This window comes from Homalodisca vitripennis, chromosome 7, assembly GCF_021130785.1.
Source record: "Homalodisca vitripennis isolate AUS2020 chromosome 7, UT_GWSS_2.1, whole genome shotgun sequence".
NCBI lineage: Eukaryota > Metazoa > Arthropoda > Insecta > Hemiptera > Cicadellidae > Homalodisca > Homalodisca vitripennis.
Genome location: NC_060213.1, coordinates 137533769 through 137556680, shown reverse-complemented (window position 1 = coordinate 137556680; position 22912 = coordinate 137533769). Strand labels below are relative to the sequence as shown.

The 22912-nt window shown below is 37.7% G+C and overlaps 1 protein-coding gene and 1 non-coding gene across 2 annotated transcripts in view; one reads left to right on the top strand and one right to left on the bottom strand.

Annotated features, from left to right (window-relative positions):
* LOC124366401 (elongation factor-like GTPase 1) overlaps positions 1-22912 on the top strand; it is a 271013-nt gene that overhangs the window by 158424 nt on the left and 89677 nt on the right.
* Trnam-cau lies at positions 10663-10735 on the bottom strand. The gene has a single exon. It is a non-coding gene; the product is annotated as a tRNA-Met (tRNA).

Genomic DNA, 22912 nt, shown 5'->3' with positions numbered 1-22912 from the left:
AGACGTGTGGAACATGGAATATATAAATTAGGTTGCAGAATTGGATTTGTCCAGCAATGACCAACAAGTGACAAGTCAAAGCGACAAAGGATATTGAGGGAAATTTCCCTTCGCATGTCTTACTTCCGGGTGACGTATCTGGTGAAAGCCTTTTGAAATCCAAAACAGCAAAATGGGATACAATTCTTACATAGCATCTTCAGTGATGCAAAACACATTCTGCGTTTCATGTAAAAATTTCATATTAGAATAGATACATTAATATTAGTGAGTTCCAAGACAACAAACCTGTCATTGGTTTCCAAAAATGATGGTTGAAAAGTTGATTAGATCCCCGAAAATGATGTATCTATTAATCATTTCAGGTGCTATTGGTTACCATCTGCATTCTTGATTATTCAATATAAAACTCTAAGTATAAACAAGTAAAACTCAATAAAACCTATAACAAAATCAAACAACACGGTAACATTGCTGGGCGAACGTATTTTTCAAAGCCGACACAAAATGTGTTTTAATCGTGAAAATAATGAAGTGAATACAATTAAAAAATATGGTCGCTGAGTTGAGTAGTTAACTTTGGTAAGGGAGAATAAATGTGTATATAATGCATAATTTCATGGAAGTTAATCTTATATATATATATATAAGATTATATATATATATAAGATTATATATATATATAAGATTATATATATATATATATATATATATATATATACATAAATAAGTAGTGTAAATTGTCCTAACAATGGTGGTGATCCAATTGTTTACCTAATGAGACAATGAGAATATCTCTTCGCATATATGAAACTATACTTCGCAGTCTAGGTGTTTCTGATATCAAAACGATGTAAAGATTTAATTTTGAGATTCTTCGTCGCCAATTTTTGGAGTTCTTGAGACGAATATGACTCGAGATTCCAGGAGTAACCTCTGTGACAGCGACAGATTCTAGACGCTGCACTAGGAGGAAGGTAACCCTTTTATTAAATATGGTAGGTATGGTGGGAAGATGCAATATGAATGTTGAGTTTAGCTAAAGTTTACCTCCCTGGAATCTGACGCTGTCAAAGATTTGACTTCTGGAGTCATGTTTTGTCTGAATAAATCCAAAAAAGGGTCGACGACGAAGAAGCTCGAAATGAACTCGATACATCGTTACGACATTAGAGAAGACCAGACTACAAAATATATTGTAATTTAGAGGAAGAGGTATTCTCATTGTATCATCAGGTGATACTGGATTTTCATAATTTCAGATTCTTGGAGTCAAGTCTGTGAGAGTGTTAGGCTCCAGGAAGGTGAACCTGAAGATCAACCCTTCCCACCATAGCTGTATATTGATAGATACAACGTATTTAATCGACAGTTGGCAAAAATGTGCTAAAATTGTTTTGGGTCGATTTAGGTAATTGTACAAAATCTGCTATCACATCTCAGTTAGTAAACAATCAACTGTAGATTGTTTATGGGCGGTTTCAATAACCGGTTCTACCGCGGAGATTCGCCGAAAGCCGCACTGCAGATCGGCGTGTGGCTCCAGCGGCCTCGCATGTGCTGTACAATATACTGTACCGTAAAACACAAAGCAATATCCCGTATTCACATAAAACCCCGAGTGGAGGTTTCTCTTTCTACTTTAATTACTTAGTGGAAGGCGACGCGACGTGCCGAGCTGGAACGATCAAATTTAGCGATGTAATAGGAAACCTGCGGTAAAGGTTATGATGCTTGCAGTCGATTGGAGAATGTGCACGCCCGGTATCACGGTCTCACGCGAGTACAGATACGGTCAAGAGAATTATGTTCCTTGTTCCTCGCCGGAGAGGAAGACTCAGGGTCCCTGCTCTGCCATTGTCGGTGGACAATGCTTCTACTTGAAAGTTGAGTATACCTTCAGTTCTCCTTCCTCTTGGTGCAGCAAGGGAAATCTGACGCTGTCACAGACGTGACTCCTGGAAGTTGGAGTCATGTTTGTCTGAGGGGATCCCAAAAAATTCGATGACGAAGAAGCTCAAAACGACCCCTTTGGATCGTTTGGACATCATTGAACATACAACATGATAGGGTAATCTAGGTGAAGAGGCATTCTCATTGTCTCATCAGCTGCACAATTGAGTGCACTACGATGTTCCTCACATGATCCCAAAGCACTGTGGAGCAACCGAGATTTCTACATATAAAGTAGCTATGGTGGGAAGGGTTGATCCAATGTGAAAGTTGAGGTAGCTCCAGTTCACCTTCCTCTTAGAACAGCGTCTGAAACCTGCTGAAATCCCTGTCACAGACTATATTTTGTAGTCCCACCCAAAATATAGATCCAATCACCGCTGTTGGGTAGATTTCGTAGAAATCTGCCTATCAGGACGGAATTCTCTGAGGATTTTTGGATTCTCCGATCCCCCAGAAACCCAAAACCGCCATAATCCGAAAATTAACATGTTTTTGTGTAATAACCATATTAACTGTGATATAACAACAAATTAAAATATAATAAAATTTAGTGCTCGTTCACATTTTTTGTAGGAAGCTCCTTTCTCATTAAACTTTTTTGGAATTTCATAAATAGTCTACGTTTCTGTAAGTTTGAGTTCAAATTTTGCCAAATATATAGCCATGTTAATTGTGATCACAATGTGGTGCGTTTGTATCCGTTATGGACAAACCCCAACACTTGCGTTGTTTTTAATTTAAAACCACATACGCTGAGCACAGAGTTTTAAAACGTGTTGAAATCGATTGATCATATTTGTTATAAACAGTAAAATAGGCTATGTGATTTTATCTATTACAATTCCTGAGAAAAATGCCTGTATACAATTCACGTTACTTCAGATAATGTTTGTGGGGTTATCTTAGGTGCACAAAAATGCGTAACAATGTTGTTTGGAAATGAAAATATTTCTACATATATGTTATTTTTCTTTGAGGTTACTAATTCGAGAATTGTAATTAAATGACTTTTTTTAAATAATTATATTTTAAACTCGTCCGTGAACGCTCATCTACTACGTGGCGAAAGTCGCGGAGACACGCTGACTATACTGATATAAATAAACAGTAAGGGGCGAAGAGCAGAACCCTGGGGCACTCCGAACCGAATTGTCCAGTGCGTTGGCGGACTCTGAAGCTCTCTAGCACAAGTCTCCACGGGATACCGGAAGTGAGTTGCCCGTGACCCAAGATATGTACAGTATCTGACGATCTACGCTCGGAAATCCTCCCACATTTCGGTGGCATGCTGGCGGGCGATTTGCTCCGTCATCCTCCGCTCTCTTGGCACGGCGCGCGGAGCGTCTGAGACTCGATAGTATCGCGGTTACCAGTCACTCTTTATCGCAGGGACTCTTCCCAGAGCCGGGAACCGTTACCTTGATACGATAATGCGAATTAGAAACGCCGTTGTAAATAATCATTCTTAAGCCAAACCCGGAAATGTCCGTCATTACAAATTGTTTAACAAGAATATGTAAGCCCTACTCTAGATTTAATTATTCCAGTGATATCGTGCCAATGGCGTAGTGTAGTGGGTACAACGGTTATCGCAAGATAACCGGATCAAGCAACGTCGAGCGTGGCTGCTGCTTGGATGGGTGACCGCTGAGCGATCCTGTCCTTGCAAGCAGCCCGCCTGCTCGGCCTTTGGTGGTTGTTCGGATGTCACCTTCAAACCGTTGGTTGCGAGGTTGTGTTAGAGAGGGCTTCTTAGCCCTAACGTCGCCTGGTAAAATAAGACTACTTTAATTTTCTTTTGTCGTGTCTGTAGGTGAACATTTCTTTAAAGGGTTACACTAATTGATTATTAACATTCTCTTCTAAAAATTCGTTCACGCCTAGCGGTATCCAACAAAATCAGTTAACTTTTCATCTTGAGTTTAATGAATAGTAAGAAAGTAGGCACATACCTTATCCATGTTCTTTCTAAATGTTGATTTTTAACGTGTCCGTACCACCAAACAAGCCTAGGAAGTCTTAGAAGATTATACGTTATTCTGTTCTTTTGGTTTCAGTTTCATGTAAAAACGAACGCTTCGTAACATTTTCGAACAGTTCATGTTACACAAGTGATCTCTTAGAATGGTTGTACCTTACTATTTCCTTAATCCGTTTTCGATTGTTTAGAGTTTGGGATTACTGAAATGTAATAAAATACTGTAGAATATTTCACAATTATTCTTGCTACCATGAATCCGTCGGATTAACTTCAAAGCTGCGCTCCACCTTTGATGGCAAACTCTGCCCAAGACAGCAACTAATGAAATCGAAGGAACTATTCAACCGAATTCCGTAGAACTTCGTGGTGACCTTCAACTTACCCCATGGATGCTGCCTATGACACTGTTTCGCTTCCCGACTTCTGGCCTCCGATTTTTAAGCCTACACACTTAAACTTTAATGGTACGGAAGTGGTTCCGGAGATGTGGAAATTTCAACCATCCGGAATGAAAAGGATTTGCCAGTAGCATCATATTTTACACATATATTGTTGCTACTCGGATAAATCCACTAAGGAGATGCGGTCCACCTCTGGTGTTATAGTACCAACTACGAAATCATAGGAACTATTCAACCAAATTTCGTAGAATTTGGGTTACTGTCTGTGCGTCTTTACCGTTGGAAATTCGTGCGGAGCCGAGGGTAACGGCTAGTTTTCATATATTTGTGATTGCGCTCTTATCACGGCGTCGCTTTTAAGGCAAACCTTGAGGTTTAAGGCAAATTATATATCTTTTACGACTAGACTGACTTTCCGTACTCGGTAGAGTATACGCAACACACGGTTGGTCGGGGCGCTATGCACGTCCTCAGCGTGTGATCGTGTCCTGCGGATCCCGCGGTCTGCTCGGGCGGCAAGCGACAATACCCGGCGAGACTATTATGTGGAGATCACGCTCCTCACATCGCCTCCCAGCGGACGTGGCTCCAGAGCTGTGTGAGCGAGTGACATTCCCACATTAAACAGCGAGTTGAGGGCGACAGTGACAGGGCAAAGGCGTGCGGTCACTGTCCAACAGGCTTCGTCTCTCTCAGATGTCCAACATTTTCTTGGAACTCAGAAGAATCGAGGATAATTTAAAATTCTGGATGTAACTTTTGTTCTCTCTTAGGTCAAAAAGCTTATAAAGTGCACTTAGTCCCATAAGGACCTTCGCTCTGCTTCCGGAGTGACAAGATATTCAGGATGGGTAAGCTTGGGAGTAGGTGCCGCCTTCGAGATCCATGAAGAAGAATAGGGCACTAATCTCAAAGTCCCTCCAAAGAAGGGGAGGCTAGCTCGGAATCAGCCTCTCCAGTCAAAGCGGGCAGTGGGTGGCACACCTTTGTTGAGGCTAGCAAGAACCTCTGGATACTTAGGGAACGAACCCCACCAACTCCAACAGTCATCCCCCGTATTAAACCAGACCTATCGAATTAACCTTGCACCCCAGAATCTCGATATTTGCGGTTAGTGATGTGCCGCTCCTGGACATCCATAGGGTTGCCCAGATTTAAGTGAGACATCGGTTTTTGCTGTGTCCAGTGGTAGGTTCAACTGGAAGGTATAAACTAGCCAGAAGTGATCCCTGCTGGGTTGGATATAACCTTAAAATTTTAGTACTGTCCGCCTTAAGCTCCACTAACTCTTCCCCTGGCCCTCTTTCTTAAGACATCCACACATATCAGTAATGTGCGGGGGATGGGCAGAATATTGAGCCTCTCAAAAGGTTTGTATTAAAAGTGCCAAAATCCTACCTAGAAGTACTCTATTTGAAACTGGACTATCCTGATGGTCTGACTGCATAATAAATTCTGTGTCGATTATGAATTGTCCAAGTTTGTATGATACATTTTCGTATAAACATTGCCATCGAAGTGATAAACGAGTCCTTTTGACAAACTTATATTAATTTCGTTGGCCTTTAAACATCACACATTAGAATTAAGCATGATGCGTTTTGTGTACACAATTTATTTATGGTCTTAATTTACTTTTGGCAATTGAGGTTTATACTTATGTATTCTCTGTGGTGCTCCAATTTGGTGCAAGAACATCCGCTTCTGAATATAATGCGGTACATTGTTGAATACCCTATCGCCAGGCTTGTGGTAATTTACTAATGTTACGTTCTTCTAGGTCCAAAAATAGCAAAATTGTTGTAAGTAAGTAACTAATGCACATGCTTTAAGGTGACATCTCCGCCAAAGATTGCAGGAGAAGAATGAGTCCAGGAAGGCTGTCCATCCATCCAAATGTGGATACGGGGTAATCGATCAAAGTGTGATCGTTATGGGTGTCAAACCTCGTAAAGTAAAGTAAAGTAGTCGTATTTTACCAGACGAACTTAGGGCTAAGAAGCCCCCTCTCTAACACTTATCCTGGGGACCAAAGACTTAAAGGTGACTTCCGAACCACCACCAATGGCCGGGTAGGCGGACTGCTTGATCCAGTTATACCCATATTCCGTTAACCGTTGTACCCACTGCACTGCGCCATTGGCGTAGTCAAGTCGTGTCAAGTCAATTTCGACCTCAGTTTCCCCAAACCATCACGTTTTCGTCCTGTATGTGTGGATGACAATCCAGGACATTATGCAGGATGCGGCTGGAGGAAGGCGTGGTCGAGGCTGCAGTGCGGGAATGTTCACGACGTGTTAGCGCCTAGCGGTCTGCCGCGCAGGACAGGCCCGGGCCGCGCAGTGAGATGTGGGTCCTGGGCGCGCTCCCAGCGGGCGAGGCGAATGTGAGATGCGCGATCCGTCTCCTGAGGACAGTTACTGATGGTCGACCATCACCGGTAAAGTGCTGTCTGCAAATAATCTAGAGCAGAGCCATCAACAGTCTGCTTACTACAGGCTCTGTGTGAATGTAACAATCCACGGACTGCATCTAATTCATAAATAGTTGTATGATATGACAGGAGCAGGACTGTACCCCCTTGTATATCACACGTTGCATTTAGCACTTTTCTTCACTCTACCAGAAGATTCTGGGATGGGTTTGATTCCGCTAATTTTCATTTATCGACACATACAGTTATAGTGCAGTTTTCTAATAATACGCAACATGGGCGTGTATAAAGGAGGCTCAAGCCCAACCCCCTCTGAAATTTTGAAAGACAAACATTAAAATTATTGTATTGTATTTGTTTTAAGCTGGACCACATTTTTGAGGCACAAAAGTTCACAAATTTCTCGGGAATATTCTCGGTCCCCTACTTGTGGAGGACATTTTATACCTACTAAACCGTCATGCATGTCAGCTCCCCCCCCACCCTCGAAATGACTATATATACGCCACTGATGTACAAATAATTTATTATTCGTCGTTGGCCCAATTTGTATTTGTGTAATGGAGTTGTCTCAAATTTATCTCTTGAGGTCGGATAAAGGTGGTCCCGATTGCATCGAGATAAAACAACAGCGATTAGAACACAGCAACTTGCTCTTTTCTGATAAGATAAGATAGCGTTCTCAGAACGTTTTCCGATAAGATGCATTGATGTTTGTTTATAAAAGGTTAGCCGCCGATTTGGTAAGTATACGATTAAAATCGTAGTGAACTAAATATGTTATAAGAACGTTATAGAGTTGTGGTTTATGCTATTTTGTAAATAATTTATTTGGATGCGTAGTAAATGTATAAATAAGATTTTTGGATCCATTTGAAAAAAATAGCTTTTAGGCTATAAACATAATTCAAGTATATGTAATCAGTTATTGGAGTTAAAATGTTAAACACAAATAGTTTTTTGTAATATTGACAAATTATACTTAACAAACGAATTTTCATCAAAATCAATATTGTTTATACGGTATTATCGTATTACCCTTTTTTATATTTTTAACAATAATGAATTTTGTGCTCGTTTATTAACATTGATTGGAATATTAACAATGAAGAGGCAATGAAACGTTTAAAATTTAACCTTGCATTTCGAAAATTTAAATTAATTGTGGCAAATTTCAACTTTTGTCTTTAGAAGTCCCCAAATGGACACTTGGGTTTTTTAATAATCACGATACTTCCATGCTATATATGGATGAGAAAGTGTTATAGAATTTGCATGGGTTAACAAATGTAACTCCAAAATCGTTTATTTGTAATACACATTGTTTGGATTATATAAATACGTCATTCAAACAATTATTATAATCAGTTGTTGAGTGCCTAATTTTAAAAATAACGTACATTTCAAAATTGCATGACATAGTTCATAAAATGTTAAAACATTGCATACTTTCAGCGTATTTAATATTAATATTTTCTAATAATTATGTTCAAATTTAATTATAGAAACAACTGTATGGGCACTATTACCTAGCTAGTTAATAGTGACTTATTATATTATATATTGATTATGAATTGTTAAAGTAACTGGATACCCTTAAATAAGTTTTTGACGTACTTTTGTAGTTTGTATTAGAGAAATGCGGTATTGTATACTTTTTGGTATATCGAGTTTTGTTTTACGGGGTGAATAAAAGAATTAATACTGCATATTAATTAATCATATTAAATTATAATTAATCGCCATTTTGTACTGGCTTCATATAGCGATTTTTGAGTTTCACTGTTAATTAATATTGTTAACTAATTCACTGTAAAATTTCATATGTTGTGCTCAGTGTGTTTGAAATGTTTGCTAACGCTCAGCAATATACCATGGAGGGACATGCACCATCGTCGAACTCGATGTTGTTTATATAGAAGTGAAATTTATACATTTTAAACCTTCAGGTCATTTAATTTTCGAGAAATCGTGCAAAAAACCTGAAATGAATATTTCCTTACCACTCGAGTGATATAAGTTTCGCTAACGTTCAGCCAATACGTTATAGTATATTTTACTGTAATTTTAAGATAATAGTTGTAATTTTACTTTTCGTTTTACTTATACTCCTACGTTTACTATGAAGCAATAGATTTATGACCCAAACAGTGATTAGTAAATGAAATATAATACTCAAAGAGGTATGGTACAATGTAATTATATGAACCCCGTTTAGTGTGATAATTTAAATTTTGAATTTTTGACAGTAATAATAAATTATGTTCTGTATTTGCATTAAGACATTAACAATCGTGGCTGTATGTGTAAGAAAGTTTAGGTAGTTTAGTTCAAGACGTACAAATAAGTAATATTAATTACTTTTTTTGTTGTTTACACCAATCTCATATCTGTCGTGTACGTATATAAAATGTCATTAAAATGGATTTGTGTATTATGAAAAACACAACATTTTCAACAAATGTATGTTATGTTATGTTTTATAGTAGATGGTTCTGGTAACACTTGTTTTGTTACACAAATATTGTGAAATCTTGAATTATAATAGTAACGAATAATTATTACAGTTGAACTGTCTTATTTAAATAACAGTGAGAGAGTAAACAAGTCCATTTGTATTTAATAACAATACGTTATTGGCTGAGCGTTAGCAAAGTATGTCACACCCGAGGGGCTGGAATATTTCATTTCTGTTTATCTGTCTATCTACCCGTCTATCCACACGATATCTCTCGAAAACAAACTGACCTATGCCACGGAATTTGGCTGAGCGTTTGCGAACATTTTTACTTTGGCCTTATGGGTAACCATGATGGCAACTAGAAAGTAACAAATTATTAATTTTTGTAAATAAACTAACCATAATTATGACATTTCAACATGTGACATGACATGACAATAACACACGAGCTTTCAAAATATAAAATCTTGTGTTTTGAAGATAACACAAGATTTCAAAATTTTCACCCTCAGCAAAGCCTGTTATGCAGTGTATTGACAGCATTCTGTTCAATTAATGTAACATTCGAGAAATGTGGATGAAATTAACCATTTCAAAATGGCGGATCATAACACAACGATACTGGGGTTTTACCATGAATTTGACAATTTTTGCCCTAAAACAAATATAATGGCAAAGCATTAAAGTCTGAATCTGCTAAGAATCTGTGTAATGTGCCCATATTAATTAAGATGTGCTCATCCTTTAAAATTAAATACTTTTCAATTAATTGTAAGAACAGTCTTAACTCAAGTTACTGGTGGGGGGGGGGAGTATGTCATCTGTACAACAGTTTAAATGCGTTAGAAAATAAAATATATTTAAAATCTACATCCTAACATTTTTTGAATGGGAGGCTGTAAATGATTTTCTATTGTTAAATTTTTAAAATCTTTACAGTATTATTCCCAGAAACTATAATCACTGCAACAATATAAGAATATATTTTAAGTCATAAAATGTGAGAGCACTCTGTTAAGAGTGTCATTCATAAATAACTAATAGCAAACGGCATAAAAATAAAATTATCATAACTAAAACACAGAATAAAATCTAATCAGCTGCACAATTACAATAATACTCTTAATAATAAGCTGATTAAATATGCGATATTAATTCCGAATTTTTCTTTAGAAAATAAGAAAATTATTATTCTTATCGTAAGTATATTTTTTACATATTTATTCAAATTTCAGGTTAACAATTACCATGTGTGCCCAAGGGTGTAGTAAATATATCGCCGGTATAATTATTAAAAAAAATTCAATTCACATCATAAAATTCATTTAATTTCATTATAACAAATTAAAATTAATAGTTTTTCGATCATAAAGCCTTTCAAATGCAAGCCTTTTGTTATTCTTTACACTAGGTAGTGGCAAAAAGTTTATGCCCCCGGTGAGGATCGAACTCACGACCTTAAGATTATGAGACTTACGCGCTGCCTACTGCGCTACGGAGGCTTGGGGGAGCGCCAGCACAATACTTTGTCACGTGCAACGACGACGTCTACTGAATAATAATCATCAATGAGTCATCGTTGTTAATAATGTGTTGCTTAGATCAACAATAGTGTTAAATACAAAATTATCTTTATTCTGCTGTACGCATTTTATATTTGATTTATTGTTGTTCAATCCAGAACAATCCATTACAAGATAAATAAATATGGTTTACAGTAGAGGTTTTAATACTTACTTATTTGTCTTGTAATATTTCCTTATTTTTTATAAGCTGTTCCGATGTTAAATTACGCTACATTATATGTATATATATATATATATATATATATATATATATATATATATATAAGATGTCAATTATTCCGGAAGTGTAAAAAATTATTGTTTCTTTACGATTAGGAGACTAACTAAATTGACTTATTGTGTACGCATAACAATTTATGTATAACAATGTTTTGGTCTATAAATACAAATGTGGGAGCTCCTGTTAAACTTTTCGTTTTTGTTTATTTGAGAAATCTGTATTTGCTGACAATAAGTAATGTTTTAGGGGTTTTCACCGCACACTGAGATTTTGGATACGAAAACATGCACCTTTTTGGTTTCCTTAATTTCAAACAGAGTGGTCTAAACAGATCCGTGTTCTTCTTTGGAGTATGTGTGCCATCTCTAATTTCAGCTAAATCAAATTAACATTGGTACTCATGACTACCAACTCTCCGCCGTCAAATTCCCAAATGTACAATATTCGCTCACTCATTAGACGTTAACACACTTGTGACAGCAATTAGAATTCTCACTATTACTATTCATCAAAGACGATTCAGACTCCGACTTTTCATTGAGGTTAATAAGTAGGTCCCATTAACAGGATTTGCTTGTAAATGGTAGTACTAGGCCTGGCCATAGGATCGCGCTGTAAACAGAGTCTAATACTCATACTAGCGTAACTATTTTAAATCGAATATCTAGATTAGTGAAGTTACTAAATGATTAATTATTGCTCTGGTTCGATCCAAAACTGTTTTAGGTAGATTCTGTATACAAAATCAGTCTACTGTAGTTGCCCACATGGTAGCAGTTAAGAAAATGTTCTATATAACTTTGCCGAACATGACTTCCAGAGCACAAAACGACTCCCAGTTCTGAATTTTATGTATGTACGTTTATCGGCTACCTTGGTACATAATTTTATTCTATTATTTACAGACCTAGGGAAAAATCAAAAGTGTTCTGGACTGCTTATAATATCTCCTTACTTTTTACACTAAACGATTTTTGTGTTTGTTGAGCAGTTAAAAAAAAATATTAATCGATATGAATCTCATAATAAATAAACTATTAGTATTTAATATGTCATAAAATCTGTTAACTTCTTCCGACCGAGCCAGAGCAATTTAAATGAAGGAAACAAGATTTTTTCCGGAAATTTGCCATCGTTCAGTGGTAAAACACAGTAACACTACGTTTCGAGATCTGCAATCTGATCTCTCCTTCAGGTAAATAACTAACCTAACACATAATTACAAATTGGGTTAAAAGAAACAAATAAACGATCTTTCCATCGTCAAAACAAACTTCAAACAAAGAATTTAAATGACCTTTCTTGCATTGCTAATGAGTTATCAATATTGTAATTTTATGTTCCATTTGCAGAGGTTAAGTCATCCCTTTTATCTCCATTATTTCATGACGGATCATAGAGAACAGTCTTTGCCTTGAGCAATTCATCACAAAACTCGTAATTAATAAAATTATGTTCATTTGTGAGCTACTTGTGATCTATCATTTTCTGCAGGAAACTGAAACAGTATAGTAAGTTCATGAGATGGTGTAGTGTTGTTACAGATTAAGCCCCCCGGGGGGGGGGGGGGGGTGTTAGTGTTCCAGCACAGTTCATTAAGTTCGCATCTATCAAGGGAGTAAGATTATTTTAATTGCCTCCAAAATCTTTGAAATTATCCAAGTTCAAAATGTAACAAGGACGGTCTAGTTATATTTATCGGTTCTCTTGAGAATAGTCAATAGTCAATAATTTATTGCGGAGACAAAATACTTTTGTATAGGAGACGTCAAAACATGTTAAAATTTGGACATACGAGTACATACCACATTGAGCTCTCATTATCACATACATCACATTATAACATACCTCGACATACTTTTGATCACTCATTTCACATTCATCCATCACCAATACTGCCCACTTCGTTCGAGAGTGAGTCTTTGTTATTGTGAGGTCTCCCAGTCATACTCCAGAAACTATTTTACATTGTAAAATGCATTTGACGCTAAAAAGCGTTTCAAACGAGTTTTTAACGCCTCGAGCGTAGAGGCAATCTGTTAATAAAATAAACCCCTGCCTATGAAGACAAGCGTTCATAAACCTACGCCCTGTGTCTCCCAGTTCGATTGTCTCTGCCTCTAGTCTCGTACGAATGAATGTCTCGGCCCGTAGTCAAGGCACATTTATACATACAATACAACGTTGGGGTTTTTTCGTTTAAGGGCCAGCACCTTACAAACATACTATACCTGACTGACAGTGCATTTAATGTTTTTTTTTTTTGTTATACTACTTCTAGTATAAACTCGTCTTATCTTATCAGTGATAAACGCGCGCCGCTTATCTTTTGCCTGTAATGAAACCTGCGTCAGTTTCTGTCTGAGTTTTGTGTTCAATAAAGCGTGGTGAGTTGATCAGGGCTTGGACTTTGCAAGTTCGAGTTAATTTTTTTCTAAAAGAGCAAACAGCGCAAAGCGCTGCGCAGCGGGCAAGCATCGCGTGATCTGAGTTTTGAATAGGCAAGCTAGGGTCTTTTGTGCTGGCCTTTAAACGAAAAAGACCCCAACGTTGTTTCCAAAATGTAGAGGCTAGGCAGAGTTAACAGTTGCAACCTTTTGAAAGTTGACCTGCACGACTTCAATTAAACTTCAATTTCGCAATGGTGTGGATCACTTGCTTCTGTAATTTGAACACTCTTGAAAATTGATTACTTGCACAATACCAATCCGTAAGTGAAGTGGGGGATAATTCAAGCCATATTACGCCGTTATCAGAACTTTACTTGGGCAGTATTTGGCTAGAGACCTTAGAATTTTGAGCAAACGTGATCGATGTGTACATTCCATGTCAAACCTTGATCAAGGTAAATTCCAAGGAATTTCAAGAAGTTTGTTGTAGGACCCCACATTTGACACTTTTGACCTTGAGGTAGAAGCGTTTGACAATCACAAATACAGTTCCATTTCATCGAAATGATGAGGGATGCTGAGTAGTGGTGATTACTGCAAGCCTATTTAGTACAGAATCACGGTTTCCGTTGCCATCCACATTACTCGGCTGGGATGTAGGTTCCGGAAAGTCTCCCAGGGAGGCGTGCCCAATGGATGCTGTCCGCTGCTCTGGCTCGCTCCCGTATGTGATTCAATTTTGCGGAAAAACCACGCGCCGTACCGTTTCCCCGGAGGTGAACGACTCGGACTGCACGTTTCCTGGACTGCGGGAATCCGCTGGAGCGGAGGCGATGGCAGAGTCTGTTACTGTGACGGCTCAATAGTCGGCCGGCTCCGATAGTTCCAGGGATAGTCTGAGATCAGATTGTGATCTCGATCATTTTCAGGAACCTAGAGACAATTTGCATTGCAAAAGCACACAGTAGAGTTTTTTGTTATCACTGCTTTCTTGTCTTTCAGGCTTATAAATAATAGCTGTATCAGAGCCTTACCACGAAACAAATTCACCAGTTTTAGTAACAAATTTGGCCTTGGAATACGGAGAAATGTTTAATATTGTTAAAAACTCAATCGTGTTGCTACATAAAAGATTAGAAGCCTTATCTAACTGATAAGGACAAGAGATAAATGTAGTTCGGGATTCAGAGCCAATTCGCAAAGTCAAACACACCGGGTGTCCTTGAAAACAAGGTTTGAGGTTAAAGCAGTAAAAATTTTTAATCGATCACCAGCTAATTTTTTAGATTTCTGTTATAAAATAATAAAAAACCAATCACTTTCTCGGCCAAGTAAAGTATCAAAAACAGCTGTTAATGTGCAGTATTATTAACGCTACTTTTAGTATCGAAACAGATTAATGTAGTCATACTTAATTCTAGATGTCGATTTTCTACCGTTGCATGCACTCAAATAAAATTTGAAATTTTTGATTAATTAGTAAAATTAAACTACAGTACATCATTTTTAGTGTTTTGTGCACTTAATTCAAGGAGACGACTTTGGTATTTTCGTAAACGTTTTATTTACATCAATACGCGTACATATTCCCCGTTGCTTTTTTAACCTACCTTTTATACGCCGTATAGGGAACATACCTTTTTTATCTTATCTCTGATAAGAGAGATATGGATAAGTTTGTTTGGATCGACTCTCGGGTTAAGATGGTAACAAGTGTCGGAATCGGTTTTTGTTGAATAGTTAATAAGAATGAACCGATAACCAAGTGGTTCGGTTTCACATTAAATTGCTGCAGTCATAGTCCATGAGCCAGTTGGCACTGTAAAACACAACCTAATTTATCTTTAAATCGATAGTATATCCCGTGGGGAAAGATATATAAGTCAGCCACGATAGTAGTGGTATAGAAGAGGACAACTAAAGGGTTTAAAATATAAACGAAATATTTTCTGATTATTGCCGGAATGTTGTAATCTCTTTACATATAAAATTTGGGGTCTTTTCTAATATGTACCCGCATTCACAAAGATCGTAATTAAAGCGGTTAATTCATTGTCAATTGAAAAGCGGGAAATCCTGAAACTCTGGTTGGTCACTTTTAACCGACGAATCACAAGTTTGGTCACCTCCTACCTATATAAGGTGCGTTTTCCACTTGTCTTATCTTAACAATGATAACGCGCGTCGCTTGATCTGGGCTTGGACTTTGCAAGCTCGAGTTAATTTATTTTCTAAAAGAGCAAGCATCGCGTGATCTAACCCATTCTGAAAATTTTGTTGATCCTACAACAGGAGCACACACACAGAGAATCGAATCGCTCTGGGCGTCGGCAAAACGGCGTAATAGGAACGAATGCGGTACAAGTCGCAACTAGCTAGACTCATACTTGTGTGAGTTTCTGTGGAAACATCGCCACCAAAACATAGATTTGTTCGAAGAAATCCTGGAGGACATTAAAGCGTTCTGGCCACCAGAATAGTATATTATTTTAAACATCTTTCATTACTAATTTGTGTTTTTTCGTACAAATTAATAAACTCGTTTTTCAATTGTTTTTGCAAATTATTGTCAAAAACCTAGCTTAACCTAACCTCAATTACCTTTAGAAATTACATTTGTAGCTCTAGTAACGTAATCTAACTTATAGAAATTAAAATAGAGAATGCGGGGACATACTAGAAAAGACCCAAAATTTGTATTGTGGTCATAGCGATTATTTATATGTCTGACAGAATGATCTGGGGAATAATTATAGTTTGATATTTTTAACCATCTTTACCCTCCCATTTCGACCTTCACCACACCTAGAGCAGCTAAAGATCGATTTCTGCCTCTCTATCGATTTCAAAACTATCAGGTTGTGTGCTTGAACAAACCCAATAGTCGTTTACTTCCAAGACTTTAATCCCTTCTCAGAAGAAGAGTATGGATCGGTGAAGGATAACTCGGTGTTTTCCATACTTTTAAGTGTCATTGAAGATTTTCTAATTTCGGCTCCCCCCCCCCTCAAAGCTTACTGCCAGCATGAATAAGCAGCTCATCAATGGAGACTCTCGTCTAGCGAGGACCGTGTTAACGCCACGTACTTCATTGTCATGCCGCGTTGTGCCCGAATTTCGGCCAAAATCGACCCAATCGATTGATTGTTCACACGATCGTGTTAACCCGTGGCGGACAGTCGTTTGCTTTCGCGATTAGTAAGTGTTTAGTCACAACTCGATCGCACTTTCTACAGGGTGTTCCATAAGTTCAGGATCTGACTTGAAAAATTAGTCATGTTTATCTGAAACCCGTAATTTTCAGATTTGTATGGTTTTTGGATAATTTGTAATTACGTTGTTTGTTATTTAAGAATGTTCAGTGCCAATTATCGCTCACGCACATGTTTCTATACCACAATATATCTAATGCTCATATAAGATATTATCTTCTTTACGGCGTAAAATTTTGAAAGCTATTCCAAGGTATGAAGGAAATATTAATATTAACAAAAATATTAACAATATTCATTCGAACGAAAGTTTGTATAGAATATCAACGTATATTCTGACGTATTCAATGGCTCAGTGTAGCGGGTACGGCGGTTATCGCGAGATAACCGAATCAAGCAACGTCGAGCTTGGCTGCTGCTTGGATGGGTGACCGCTGAGCGATTCTGTCCTTGCAAGCAGCCCAACTGCACGGCCATTGCTGGTGGTTCGGAAGTCACCTTTAAGCCGTTGGTCCCCAGTTTAAGTGTTAGAGAGGGCTTCTTAGCTCTAACTTCGTCTAGTAAAATGAGACATTCTTTACTTTTACATTTTTATTTGATAGTTTTTTGAAGCCAAATTAAAAAGTGTGTTAGTGTGTGTATTTTTGTGAGCGTGCGGGCGTTTGTGTGTATATTTCAGTAATTTTAAATTGCAATATAATGCATATTCATTATATCGATTATTGATTATGAGCGAAAATGTTACTATTTTTAAATTATTTAATTTTTACGTTGAATGTACATGCTGATGTATCTTTAATTAAAAGTGTACCATTTTATATTTATTTTTACTAATCTCATAGGTTTTCATAGTTGGACTGGGAAATCGCTTTAAAACATAACAAAAAAGTAATTGTAGCAAATAATTGTTAGAATTACTTTTGTGTGAATATAGGGGTTTTACACATTTGTTTCAGAGCGTATTAAAACTCCATTGCTGCTGATAGCTGGTTAGACTGCTGATAGAAGTGAGACTGGAAGCTTGGAGATGTTCTGCTGAAAGCCCCCGCTGATAAGATTACACCCAGCTTGTTAAAATGTAAATGCTTTCTAATGGAGTAGTTTAGCAACGCCATTGACCACACACGAAGTGTCACTCCAGAGGTGAATCTCTGCTGGAAGTAAACAAAGCCGCTGCCCAGAGAAACGTTCCGAAATTGGTTGAGCGTTTAGGATGTGTAAAATTATGTAAAACGTATTCAGACATTTGTGTTATTTACCTCGATTGTGTTTAACCCGTCAGCATTCTCTCTGTTTTGTAGTTTGTTAGAGAAAATTAAAAAAAATAATTCTTTAATATAATGTCAAAGACTTTTTTCTTTCTTGACAAAACATAGCCCTATTCTAAAGGATCTAGTAAGTTGGGATGTTATCCACAAGGAAAATTTACATCTACTTTTATACAAAAATGAAAAATTAATTCTTTTAAAAGCAAATGTGATCAAAATTGCTTGAGAATCACACAAGTCAAAAAGGAATTTGGTAAAAACACGAAAGCTTTTCCAATGATTTTGAGGAGAAATTATAAATCGTTCTCTCATCCTTTTTAACGTCAATTTTTGGAATAACGCATCCGGTGCTATTTGGTTAAGTATCTAGAAATAGTAAATGTAAGTATAATTTAAATAGAAAGACTTCCTAAAAAGTTTCAATTTTCGGCTAAGAGTATATTAAAGTTTAAGAATTAAAAATGTATAAAATTTAAAAATAATATCAGAGGTGTCTGAGTATTCGTTTCATCATGGGCGATACACGGACTCTCGCACGCGCATGGACAGACAGACATTTCTAAACGGATATATTGATTCGTAAACTCCAAACAGAGTATTCCACTGAAACCCAAAATCGTATTTTTACTATCAAAATTATTCTATATTACGTATAGGAATAAAGTAAAAATAATCACAATTTGTTTAACAATCTAGCCTTTGTTGTATCTTACGAACAAGATTAAACAATATAATTTTATATGTACGTTAATTGCTTTAATTTCTGCTGGTTTAAAGCGATTTTGCCTAGTATATTCTGCATCGAAACGAAATATTACCTGTGAACTACAGACAAATTTCATTCATCCCGATTTTACTTAAGATTCCCAAAATTTAGTAATATACCGAATTGGATATGTGTTAAGCTATTTGCAGTTGTATGATTTTGTATTAATATTTGATCAGTCATAAATGTTTTTGTTGAAGATAATAATTTTATTCTTCGTGAATTATCGTTTCCTATACGGTTGTTTTTATATTAGTGACGTGTTTATTATCCCACTATTTTGACGAATAAAATTATACTCAATTAAGTTATAATATTATATTTTGTAATTACATCGTATGTAGAATTTAATTTTCACTTTATTGGAGTTAATTCCAATATTATGGTAGTGATTGGTTCGGGTTCTCTTTCTACAAGCCAGTGTGGAGAAGTTGGTCAAAACTGTTAGTTGTGTCGAAGTCATTTTCCGCGACGAAGCGAAAGTAAACCAGTAAACTACAGACCGATTTCGTTCGTCTCAATTTCACCGAAGATTCCAAAATGTCACGAAGCGACCGCCGCGCTGGTCGGCCAACCCATAACTGACACCGAGACCGATTTCACTCCAGATTTTTCGCGAGTGTAGAGCGCTGTTTTGCGGCGAGCCGAGGCGGGTTGCGGAGTGCTTATCAGAGCGTCAGCTTGTCACAGACGCGTCGCGTCGCGTCGCTCGGTTAACTTATGTTAGGGCCGAACTGGTTGTTTTCACGGTGGAAACGGGCGTATCGCATGCAACGGCCCATGAAATCCGAGCTGTTAACGCGGTCGTGATCAGGAGCCGATCAATCAAATCACACGGTTCAGTGAAAATCAATTCCCACTCCCGTAATTGAATTTGCCCAGCCGACATTAATTTTACGATTTTGATGGTCCATGATTTTATTACCTTTGGTGGTTTCACTTTGTTAACGGGCGTAAGTTTGGAATAGTCTTTCTGCTCAGTCGGAGAAATAGGTGGATTTTGTGACAACTGAAATATTATGGTTAATTATAGTGGCAAGTAAACTCTTCAAGTTACAGTAATGTTTAAATTTTCTTCTCCAGAAGAAAAGTATCCTTGCTGTGTCTTTTTGAACATTTATAGTTGTGTAAAAATGGAGACGATTAACGGCTGCTTTCAGGGTCTTTCTGGCCATTCTGCAGATTGACAAAAAGAATAGCAGGCAGAAGAGTAACTAATGAGTGATAGGCTTTAATGACGCTCAATCAAATCCCATGTATGGACATGCACCATCATAGGATCTCGTTCTTGTCTTTGTAGACGTGAAGTTTCATTAGAAAATTTCAAGTATGAAGGTCAGTTTGTTCTCGAGATTTCGTGTAGACACACATAGTAATGGGATTTTATCAGCTCCTCGAGTGAAATGCTTCGCTAACGCTCAGCCAAGTACGCTACGTAATTTACCGTGCTGCCAGTGGATTTCTTTTAAATTCATAAAAGAAATGTCTTTACAAACACAAACTAGCCTCTAACGAGATTCGATATTTGTTGTGCTGTTTGGTTAACGTTCTTCCACAAAGATTCCGTGAACATTTGGAGCAATATGGAAATTAGGTAGGGTCTGATCCAGTTCTCAGTTGTTTACAGTGCAAGGCTGCCCAGCATGGACACGGATGCTTCGGTATTCGCGACATTGTGCCAGTCATGCACGGCAACTGGCCACGACCACGACCACGACCGCTCCGCCCTATCTAGACTACATGTAGCGGACCTGTCTTCACTTTGCATCGAGCCGCTCTTCAATCCATGCAATAATCTTCCACTCCTACACCTGGTCTGAGCTATCTGTAGAGTCTTCACATGGCAATGGGAACTAGATGGCCTCTACTTCTGATCTATCTTCAATCCTTGCATTAATCTTCCACTCCTACACATGGCCTGAGCTAACTGTAGAGTCTTCGCATGGCAATGGGAACTAGATGGCCTCTACTTCTGATCTATCTTCAATCCTTCCACTAATCTTCCACTCCTACACCTGGTCTGAGCTATCTGTAGAGTCTTCACATGGCAATGGTAACTAGATGGCCTCTACTTCTGATCTATCTTCAATCCTTGCACTAATCTTACACTCCTACACCTGGTCTGAGCTATCTGTAGAGTCTTCACATGACAATGGGAACTAGATGGCCTCTACTTCTGATCTATCTTCAATCCTGGCACAAATCTTCCACTCCTACACCTGGTCTGAGCTATCTGTAGAGTCTTCACATGGCAATGGTAACTAGATGGCCTCTACTTCTGATCTATCTTCAATCCTTGCACTAATCTTCCACTCCTACACCTGGTCTGAGCTATCTGTAGAGTCTTCACATGGCAATGGTAACTAGATGGCCTCTACTTCTGATCTATCTTCAATCCTTGCACTAATCTTACACTCCTACACCTGGTCTGAGCTATCTGTAGAGTCTTCACATGACAATGGGAACTAGATGGCCTCTACTTCTGATCTATCTTCAATCCTGGCACAAATCTTCCACTCCTACACCTGGTCTGAGCTATCTGTAGAGTCTTCACATGGCAATGGGAACTAGATGGCCTCTACTTCTGATCTATCTTCAATCCTTGCACTAATCTTCCACTCCTACACATGGTCTGAGCTATCTGTAGAGTCTTCACATGGCAATGGGAACTAGATGGCCTCTACTTCTGATCTATCTTCAATCCTTGCACTAATCTTCCACTCCTACACATGGTCTGAGCTATCTGTAGAGTCTTCACATGGCAATGGGAACTAGATGGCCTCTACTTCTGATGTATTTTAAATCCTTGCACTAATCTTCCACTCCTACACCTGGTCTGAGCTATCTGTAGAGTCCCTATCTTCACGTTACAACGAGAACTAGCTGGTTTCTACTGCTGATCTTTAATCCATGCACAAACCTTCCCCTCCTACACATGTTATAAGCTATCTCTTCAGTCACTATCTTCACGTGACAATGAAGACTAGCTGGTCTCTATTGCTGATCTGCAATCCATGCACTATTCTTCCCCTCTAACACCTGGTCTGAGCTATTTGTTCAGTCAGTGTCTTCACCTGACAATGAGAACTAGCTGATCTCTACTGATGATCTTCAATCCATGCACTAATCTTCCCGTTCTACACCTGGTCTGAACTATCTGTTCAGCCACTATCTTTACATGACAATGAGAACTAGCTGATCTATACTGCTGATGTTCAATGCATGCACTAATCTTTCCGTCCTACACTGGTCTGAACTATCTGTAGAGTCATTGTCTTCACGTGAAAATGAGAATTAACTGGTCTCTACTGCTGATCTTCAATCCATGCACTAATCTTCCCGTCCTACACTGGTCTGAGCTATCTGTAGACTCACTGTCTTTACATGACAATGAGGACTAGCTGAGGTATATCACTTATATCCAACATCCATATTTGGTCGACAGTAGAGAAGACAGATCTAGTATTCACACTTGTGTCTGGTCCGTGGAAGCCTTGTCAGCAAGTCATTCTTGAGACGTGACCTTCAATTGTAGTTCTAAGACTAAAACTACGTGTGATCCTTATAGAGTTTCTCATCAAGAAAATCAAGGCAAAATTTAAATTTGTACAAGGTTTCTAATTTTTTTTTAAATATCTGTTCTGTGATGTACTTGTTGTTACTACAATAACTCGTAACAATTATTCTTAAATTTGATATTTACAGTCTTTGTAATTTTACTCCTTAGACTTTATTTTCTATTCAGTAATAATAATCACACTTACATCTGATTTAATATTTCTGAAATGTTCCGTCTACACATTGCAGTGTCGTCGTATTTATTGGCCCAATTACGAGACATCTAGGGATTTTTTTCTAGACGTAACTGTGTTTGTTTAGATTATACACACATAAAAGGGCTGGAATTGTTCTCTCTTTCATAGTTAAGTCCATAGAAAAGACCGTGATGTGCAATTGCTCATGTAGGATTATTAATACCACAGTACGATGGAACGTGCACTAATTCTAAATCTTGGCCTTTTCAGGGGTGGTAATAATTTCTTTCTTATTACACTGTGATGTATGTTACCGATACTTTATTCGGGGCGAATATAGCTGAATGTCTCATAAACATAGAAACATATCCTTAGGGATTAATCCTGAACTCCTCCTTTCTGACATCGCAATCTCTCCTAGTTGTCCTAATAAAAATACTCCTCTTTAACTGACTGACGTCTAACTTTGGATCCACGAAAGT